This window comes from Chiloscyllium plagiosum, unplaced genomic scaffold (assembly GCF_037043375.1).
Source record: "Chiloscyllium plagiosum isolate Xiang-an unplaced genomic scaffold, Cpla_swu_hap1 HiC_scaffold_45, whole genome shotgun sequence".
NCBI lineage: Eukaryota > Metazoa > Chordata > Chondrichthyes > Orectolobiformes > Hemiscylliidae > Chiloscyllium > Chiloscyllium plagiosum.
The window spans coordinates 8481435-8491788 of NW_028270183.1; positions in this window are offsets into that span (position 1 = coordinate 8481435).

The window sequence follows — 10354 nt, forward strand, 5'->3', positions numbered from 1 at the left end:
GGAGTCGGCATAGCTTTGTGAGGGGCAGGTCATGCCTCACAAGCCTCATTGAATTATTTGAGGTGTGACAAAACACGTTGATGAAAGTTGTTCACAAAATTGTTAACAAATGTTGACACTTAGCTGGGCAAGATACAAAAGACACAAACTAAGGTTGAGGCCTAATATGTAATGGACTACAATGTACAAATGCAACAGAATGAAGCAAGTTAAAATACAATGTCCAACTAATTTTGAAACCAAAGGAATAGGATGATGTGTAATTCCCCAACAGTAATCCATTAACTAAGGTAGGTGAGGGGAGAGGGACAGTGTTGGTGAGTGGGCATTACTTGGTACAAAAGCCAGATCTGCTGTTACAGTAAAACAAAGACTTATTATAAAGGACATTTATTAAGAAGCATAATGACAAAAAAACAATAAACTTTGAAATTAAATACAACTTATGAAATGTTCTCAGTCTTATGAACAGTAAGTCATTACTACAATGTATGCAAACAGTGAATGAAATCATAAACTCTATCCTGTTTGATAAAACAAACTATATCAAAAATACGCAACAGAACATGTTTATCTTGTCATGAACGAGATAAAATGACCTTGCAATTCATCAGCAGCTGCTTCCAATATAAACACTGTAGGAATGTTCCCCCCTTAAATATTAAAAGGTCATTGGTTTCAGGCATAATTAAGAGGAATTTTTACAAAGCAGAGCCATGGGAGCTTCTGTTCAAATGCTAGATTTATCAATTGACTAACTGGTGCAGGTCTAAAATACAGCATTCAGCAATACTTCTAATTGTGACAATTCTCCTCCTTCTGGGAAACTGTTCATCCAGGGTGAGGGTCAGGAATGGGCAAGCCATATTCGGATCAATCATATGGGGAAGGAAAAAGCAGGGAACAGTAAGTCACCTTGGCAACGGCACACTGTATAATTATTGGAGCTTCTGATTTCAGTGCCACTTAATATGCAGTGCCAATGGTAGCTCTGAGGTGGAGCTGCCCGTGTTGGACTGGGCTGGACAAGACACTTCAGTTGATGAAGAAGCAGTACTCCAAACGCTTCTGACTTCAAGTGAACCATAACCTGGTGTCATGTGACTTCTGACTTAATATGTGAAAGGAAGTTGGGCGGTGATGAAGACAAGTTGAGTCTGGTCTAACAGATTACGAAAGAAAGAGGACCTGCTGCACGTGATATTCACAAACCTTTTAACAACACAGTTCCTTCAGCCCATCTGCTAATCAAACATCTATCTTTTTTGATGACATTTTCCAGCATAGTCAGTATCCTTGCATAGTATTGCATTTCAAGTGTTTATCTCAATACTTTTTAAATATCTTGAAGGTTGCCTCCTCCACCAACATTTTTTTAGCAGTAAGTTACAAATATCCACCACCTTCAGAGTGAAAATGTTTTTTTTTCTCAAATCCCCTCTCACCCTCCTACTTCCTACCTGGTGCCCCTGGTAATGAGGGGAAAGGTTTCTCCCAAACCACCCTGTCTATAGCCCACAGAAGTTTGTACATTGCAGGTAGGTTGCCCCCTCAGCATTCCCTGTTCTAAGGAAGACAACCCCAGCCTATCTAGCTTCTGATCATAGCTGAATAGTTCCAGCCCAGGGAACATCCATTGCACCCTCTCTAGTGAAATCACACCTTTCCTTTAGTGTGGTGACCAGAACTGCACCCAGTACTTCAGCAGTAATGAACTACACATTCCACCTGTGAGCTGATTGACATTATATCCAGTTCCATCACAGAATCCCTACAGTGTGGAAACAGGCCCTCCAGTCCAACAATTCCACACCGACCCTCCAAAGAGTAACCTTCCCAGACCCATTCCCCTACTACTCTACATTTACCCCAGACTAATGCAAATAACCTACACATGCCTGAACACTATGAGCAATTTCCCATGGCCAATTCACCTGACCTGCACATCTTTGGATTGTGGGAGGAAACCGGAGCACCCAGCGGGGACCCACGCAGACACAGGGAGAATGTGCAAACTCCACACAGACAGTCACCCGAGGTGGGAATCGAACCCGGGTCCCTGGTGCTGTGAGGCAGCAGTGCTAACCATTGAGCCACCATGCCGCCCCTCAGCTTAAACAACTTTAAATTAGTAGAATTCTGTAATTTTCGAAAGGTTAAGGTAGATCCAGAGCTTTACCCATCATGCTGTGCCATTCCAGTTTGTTGTCATCAGGATTCAGAATTGACAGATTGCTTCAAATACCATTGTGGGTGCTTCATTAAGTACAGTGAGACAAGACAAAGACTTCTAGCTTTTCTACCTTGACCAGCAGGGGATACCCTGGGAAACAATTCGCAGACCACTCACCACCTCCAACATCGCATAAAAACCCATTTCTCTTACATTCTGTCCAACCCTCCCACAGCCTTGTCTAGTTTGCAAAGGCCAAAAGACTTGCGGATGCTGTAAGTCAGAAAAAAAAACAGAAGTTGCTGGAAAAGGTCAGAAACTTTGGCAGCATCTGTGGAGAGAAATCAGAATTTCAGGTCAAGTGACCCTTCCTCTGTGGTGATGGTAGCAAGGAAAATGTTGACTTATACGCAGAAGGTAGGGTAGAGGGAGGGGGTAAGGAGGAAATGAGACGTGGGGATAGAGCCCAAAGACAGAGAAGAACAGTTGGACAGACAAAGGATTGGATAACGGTGACTCAGTGGTTAGCACTGCTGCCTCACAGCGCCAGAGACCTGGGTTCAATTCCCACCTCAGGCAACTGTCTGTGTGGAGTTTGCACATTCTCCCCGTGTCTGCGTGGGTTTCCTCCCACAGTCCAAAAATGTGCAGGTTAGGTGAATTGGCCATGCTAAATTGCCCGTTGTGTTACGTGAAGGGGTAAATGTAGGGGAATGGATCTGGGTGGGTTGCTCTTTGGAGGGTCTGTATGGACTTGTTGGGCCGAAGGGCCTGTTTCCACACTGTAAGTAATCTCATAACGATCTGACTTGGAGGGTGAATAGCTGTTAATGGAGACTGTTAGTGGCTAACAATAGAAAGTGTGTAATGGCAGACTATGTGATAACAATGAAGGTAATGCTGTTGATGTTGAGCATGGACCTTCAGATGGTGTCTGATAAAGTTCCATACAACAGACTTGTGATGAAACCTGTTGGTCATGGTATAAAAGGGATAGTAGCAAAATTGACTGAGTGATTGGGAACAGAGAGTAATGGCAATGGATATTTTTCAGGCTGAGGCAAAGGGTCAAAAAGTGTGGTGCTGGAAAAGTGCAGCTGGTCAGACAGCATCCACAGAACAGGAGAGTCGACGTTTCGAGCATAAGCTCTTCATCAGGAAGAAGAGCAACACACATTTTGACTCTGATCTCCAGCATCTGCAGACCTCACTTTCAGTGACTCGGTGGTTAGCACCGCTGTGTCACAGCGCCAGGGACCCAGGTTCGATCCCCGCCTCCGGCAGCTGCCTGTGTGGAGTTTGCACGTTCTCCCCGTGTCTGCGTGAGTTCCTTCCCACAATCCGAAGATGTGCAGGTCAGGTGAATTGGCTATACTAAATTGCTCATAGTGATAGGTGCATTAGTCAGGGGTAAATATAGGGTAGGCAAATGGGTCTGGGTGTGTTACTCTTCAGAGGGTTGGTATGAACTTGTTGGGCCGAAGGGCCTGTTTCTATACTGTAGGGAATCTAATCTATTCTTTCTCCCAGGCTGGGGGAAGGGTTGTAATTGACATCCCCAGAGTTTGGTATTGGTACCTTTGCTTTCCTGATATATATTAATGATTTGGATCTTGGTGGGCAGGGGACAATTTCAAAGTTTTCAGATGATATGAAACTTGGAGAAATAGCAAACTTGAGGAGGACAGTTTGGAACTACAAAAGGACATGGATGGGTGGATAGGTTGCAGATCAAATTCAATGCAGACGAGTGTGAGGTGATGCACTTTGGTTGGAAGAACATTGAAAAATAATGTGAAATAGTTGGGGTTGAATTCTAAAGGGGCTGCAGGAGCAGAGGGACCTGGGTGTATTTGTGCACAGATCAGTGAAGGTGGAGGGCAGCTGGAGAGAGCAGTTAATAATGTGTCCCCAGTTTTATTAATAGGGGCATTGAGTACAAGAGGAGGATGATGATGTTGGGCTTGTACAAGATTTGGAGACACCGGTGTTGGACTGGTTTGGACAAAGTTAAAAATCACACAACACCTGGTTATAGTCCAACAGGTTTATTTGGAAGCACTAACTTTTGGAGCACTGCTCTTTCATCAGATAGTTATCAGGAGCAGCACTCCGAAAGCTAGTGCTTCCAAATAAACCTGTTGGACAATAACCTGGTGTTGTGTGACTTTTAAGCTTGAGCAAGATACTTGACACACCTCAGCTGGAGTACTGCATACAGTCTAAGCACCACATTATGAGAAAGATGTAAATGCATTGCAGAAAGCACAGAAGTGGTGTACAAGAATGGTCCCAGTGATGAGGATCTGCAGTTATGAAGACTGATTGAAGACATTGGGACTATCCTCCTTGAAGAGAAGAAGGCTGAGAAGTTCTGATTGAGATTTGCAAAATTATGAGTGGGCTGGGACAGAGCAGCTGATGAGAACCCATTCCCACTTTTAAAAAGAACAAGAATGAGAGGATTCCAAGATGGCGGCGATCTAGGATAATCATGTTGCGGCGCTCCGTACTGCAGCGCAAGCGGGACAAACATTTAACCCACCCTACCCACAGCACTGCGATATCCCGGGACTCTGGAAAGGTCCTGGAGTCTCAGGAAACTGTTAAAAATCAGCTTTCCTTGGTTTTCGCCATCCAGGGATGCTGAAGAATGGAGGAGGAGCATCTGAGGCCAGGCCTGTGGCCCATCCTGCAGGATCCTCGAACTTGATTACTTACCAGGCCCTGGTGAAGGAGCTAGTGAAATCTCGCGAGACGTTGGGTAAGTAGATAGAGGAGAAGCTGGCCCTGATCTCTACCATGCTGTAGAAGCAGGAACAGCATCTGGGAGACCTGGAAAAAAGGACAGATGAGGTGGAACACAATGTCACAGTGGTTGAAGCTGATATTGGTTCCTCCAAGGATAGGATCCAAGCCCTGGGGACGCAAGTCCATAATTTGCTTGACCAAGTTGATGACCTCAAGAACAGGGGCAGGAGAAAAAATATTCGGATCGTCGGTTTGCTGGAGGGTAAAGAAGATGAGTGGTCAGCAGAACATATTGAGGACTGGTTGCTGATAGTCCTTAACTTGGAGGCCGGAATGAGAGGCTTGAAAATCGAGTGGGCTCACCGGGTCACGGCGCAGAGGTCAGGTCCAGATCAATGTCCTCATCCTATCTTGGTGTGGTTTCATCATCACAGAGATAAAGAGAGAGTCGTGGAAGCTTCCAGAATCCATGGGAAGGAGCCTAAGGCCCTAGTTTATGAGGGCTCTAAGATCATGTTCTTCCAGGATTTCTCAGCAGCGGGGATCCAGAGAAGACTGAGGGATCTCGGAATCCAGTACTCTCTGAGGTATCCGGCAGAACTTTGGATCACCTTAGATGGATCCATACATCTCTTAGACACGTCGGAGAAGGCAAGGTTAATTTGTGGACAAATTAACGTAATCTGAACAATTTAATATGTAAAAATCGTAGTGCTGTTTGGGTATGTCGTTGTTTTATCTTTTAAAAAAAAAAGAGGAAGTCAGGTTGGGGATTTCTTTCCTTATCTTTATCGTTGATAATAATCTGGCGGCGGTTGGGATGTGTACTTTCAATTTCTAAGGTATGTTATACCAAAAGATGGGTGGGGTACTTACTCAGTTTTTTCAAAATTTCTTTATTCACATTGTTTTTCCATAGTGTACTTTCTTTCTTTTCTGCTTGTGTTTGCAGTGCAGCTCTAGCTCGGAGAAGGGAAAATGGTTGGGCTGGCCAGATGCCTATCTCCGGGCAGTGTAGCCCGTTTCAGGTATTTAAATGCCTGGACTGCAGTATTGGCAGCAGGATGAGAAGTTGAGTTTTGGGATGGGTAGTTGCCCCTTATTCAATGCCATTGGCACTTTATATGTTGGTTTGTTTTTTGTTTTATATAGTCTTTGATAGCTTTGGGGGTTTGTTAACTGTAGTGGGTTTAATTTATGTATTTTTTTATGTTTGATGGATTTGCGATACTAAGGCTCAGTGATTTGTAATTCGAGTTCCTCCTCTCCGGAATTTAAATGTTACTGTAGAAGGTTATGGCTAATGACTTGATTAAATGGTGTACCTGGAACATCAAGGGGAGTCACTCACCAATTAAAAGGAAGAAAGTACTTTTGAGTCTTAGAAAGGAAAAGGTGGATATTGCTTTGTTACAGGAGACACATTTGGATGATAGGGAGCATTTGAAACTATAGCAGAATGTCTTTGATCGGGTTTACTTTTCACCTTTTAATACCAGAATTAGGGGTGTGGCTATATTGATTAGGAGGAATCTCCCATTTCAGTTACTAGAGTGTGTTAAAGACATACACGGGAGGCTTGTGATTCTCAAAGCCCTGATAAACGGGGAAGAATATGGTGTTTTAAATGTTTATTGCCCTCTGGCCCATCCCCTCAAATTTCTGATAGATGCATTCTCTAAATTGTTCAGTCGGGAGTCCCGGCAAATCATTATAGGGGGATATTTTAACTGTCTCAAGGATTCTACAGTAGACAGTTGCCCAAAGGCCCATCGATACCCTCTGTACAAACTAAACAATTAGTGGATCTGTGTGTGGAGTTAGAGTTGGTAAACGTCTGGAGGTGTCTCCACCCTACAGGCAGGGATTTTACATTCTTTTCCAATCTGCGCAGATGTCACACCAGGATTGATTTTTTCTGACTCCTGTGGCAACCTTGGACTTGGTGGCATCTTGTACGATTGGTAATATTACCATCTCCGATCATGCTCCAGTGCACTTGTTGGTTAATATTAAGAACGTTACAGTGGGCCCAAGGCAAACAAGACCATCAAAGATGGGAGGTGTTTCCGGTCTCACGGCTAGGTCAGATAAGCATTTATTAAGGTGAATGTTCTCCCTCGTTTGTTGTTCCCTATATGGAGCTCTCTCTGATTTTCGATAAGCAAACATTCCGGAGACTGAACGGCTGGTTCAGCTCTCTTATTTAGCATCGTAAACGGCCCCTTATTAAATTAGCTAAACTGCAATTGTCTCACAGATTGGGGGGGGAGTGGATCACCCAGACATTAAAAACTATCAACTAAGCTCGCTTTTATCTTACATGAGTGATTGGGCTTGTGGGGACCCTCTTTCAATATGGTTAGATATCGAAATCTCTCAGGCAGGGTGCCCCTTTACTTGCTTGCTGTCTTTTGACAAAATGAGGACAGTTAGGGAATATTGCCATAACCCAATAGTTATCAATACTGTTAAAGCATGGAGGCAATTCAGCAGAGGGAAGGCAATATTGGCAAAACATCTTCTCTTACACCTATGGCGTGTATGCCGGATTTTCAACCGGGGATGATAGATTCAGGATTCAAACATTGGACAGCTAGGGGTATCTTGCATGGGCGATTTATTTGGGGGAGACACAATGATGTCCTTTAATCAGTTATGATCCAACTAACAGGGACCTTCTTTCGTTTTTTTCAAGTTAGGGGTTTTAAAAAAAAGACTACACTTTTGACTGATCCCTACAAATCCGACATAGAGAGGAGGGCACACAGTGCTAAGAGTACACTTTCTGTCAGCACTTCATACAATCAATTGGGGGGGGGGGCGCCCCTTCAGATGAGTTCAATCAACTCTGCAGGGGAGAGAGAGCTAGGCATTGAGGTCTCAAAAAGATACTTGGGAAAACGCAAGAAAGATATCAATTTACAATAGCACCCATGCTTTACAGTTGAAGATTCTCCACAGGGTCCACTTGGCTCCAGATCATATGTCAAAATTTAAATCAGGGATATTTTCAACATGTCCCAAGTGTAAGGTTGGTATGGGCACTCTTACCCATTGTCTCGGGTCCTGTGGTAGGCTGGAACGTACTGGAACGCTGTGGCAGGTACAATAGCGGAGAGTTTGGGTGTAAGGGTGGAGAAGGACCCAATCTCTCTTCTTGACCTGCCCAGTGTGTTCCCTGTAGATGCGCATTAGAAAAAAACTTTTCAACATTATACACTTTCTGCGCAAGAAAGAATATTTTGTTAGGTTGGGTATCCGAAAATCCCCCGGGCCTGCTGGGTTGACAGAAGATTGTTATGGACCATATCTCTTTGGATTTTCTCACAAGTATAGTACACACAAGACTGAGAATTTCTATAAGACATGGTGCCCCTTTTTGGAATACCTGGGCACAGATTTGTCTGCCACACTAACAAGGGCTTCTATATGGCTGTAACGATTGTGTTTTACGAGCCCAATATCCAGAGAGGGGGAACTGCAAATGTATGAACATGTGAGAACTAATACTCTCGACATTCGAGAGTGAGTGTTTGCTTTGGCTGAGCTGAGTTATTATTATTTATTAGTTTATGTTGGCTATATTTATTTAGTTAAATAGTTAGTTAGAGTTGTTATATATATATTTCTATACATAATTATACATTTGTACATGAGGGCCGTTTGGGTTTTTTCCATTTTTTTTTTGGTGTTCTTTCTTTGTATTGTTTCGAATTGTATTGTTGTAATATTTAAAAAATCTATTTTTCAATAAAAAGGTTTTTGAGAAAGGAACAAGAACGAGAGGGCATAGATTAAAAGTGAAAGCAAAAATTGGTGCAGATCACAGCAGGTCTGGCAACAAAGTTTTCATCAGAGTTATCTAGACTCGAAACATTAACTTGCTTTCTCTCCATGGATGTTGCTGACCTATTGTGATCTCCAGCAGTTACTGTTTTCTGTTCAGATTCCAGCATCGCCCAACCAGGAAGCAAGAGTGATACGTTTTCCAACAGCAAGTAATTAAGGAATGCAGTGGTCTGCTGGAAATGCATTGGATAGTGACAAAAAAACTGCAGATGCTGGAATCCAAAATAGCGAGGCAGGAGGCTGGAAGAACACAGCAAGCCAGGAGGTGGAGAAGTCAACGTTTCGGGAGTAACCCTTCTTCAGGACTGGGACTGAGTTAAGGAGAGTTGCAGATAAAGAGGGTGGTGGGTGTAGGGTGGTGAGGTGGGGTTATGTGAACACAGGTAGAAGAAGGGTTTCACCCAAAATGTCGACTTCTCCACCTCCTGATGCTGCCTGGCTTGCTGTGTTCTTCCAGCTCCCTGCCTGTCCCTCCTGATGCTGCCTGCCTTGCTGTGTTCTTCCAGCTCCCTGCCCCATCCCTCCTGATGCTGCCTGGCTTGCTGTGTTCTTCCAGCTCCCTGCCCCATCCCTTCTGATGCTGCCTGGCTTGCTGTGTTCTTCCAGCTCCCTGCCCCATCCCTCCTGATGCTGCCTGCCTTGCTGTGTTCCTCCAGCTCCCTGCCCCATCCCTCCTGATGCTGCCTGCCTTGCTGTGTTCCTCCAGCTCCCTGCCTGTCCCTCCTGATGCTGCCTGACTTGCTGTGTTCTTCCAGCTCCCTGCCTGTCCCTCCTGATGCTGCCTGGCTTGCTGTGTTCTTCCAGCTCCCTGCCTGTCCCTCCTGATGTTGCCTGCCTTGCTGTGTTTCTCCAGCTCCCTGCCTGTCCCTCCTGATGCTGCCTGCCTTGCTGTGTTCCCCCAGCCTCCTGCCTGTCCCTCCTGATGCTGCCTGGCTTGCTGTGTTCTTCCAGCTCCCTGCCTGTTCCTCCTGATGCTGCCTGCCTTGCTGTGTTCTTCCAGCTCCCTGCCTGTCCCTCCTGATGTTGCCTGCCTTGCTGTGTTTCTCCAGCTCCCTGCCTGTCCCTCCTGATGCTACATGCCTTGCTGTGTTCCCCCAGCCTCCTGCCTGTCCCTCCTGATGCTGCCTGCCTTGCTGTGTTCCTCCAGCCTCCTGCCTGTCCCTCCTAATGCTGCCTGCCTTGCTGTGTTCCTCCAGCCTCCTGCCTGTCCCTCCTGATGCTGCCTGCCTTGCCGTGTTCCCCCAGCTCCCTGCCTGTCCCTCCTGATGCTGCCTGCCTTGCTGTGTTCTTCCAGCTCCCTGCCTGTCCCTCCTGATGCTGCCTGGCTTGCTGTGTTCTTCCAGCTCCCTGCCTGTCCCTCCTGATGCTGCCTGCCTTGCTGTGTTCTTCCAGCTCCCTGCCTGTCCCTCCTGATGCTGCCTGCCTTGCTGTGTTTCTCCAGCTCCCTGCCTGTCCCTCCTGATGCTACCTGCCTTGCTGTGTTCCTCCAGCTCCCTGCCTGTCCCTCCTGATGCTGCCTGCCTTGCCGTGTTCCCCTAGCCTCCTGCCTGTCCCTCCTGATGCTGCCTGTCTTGCCGT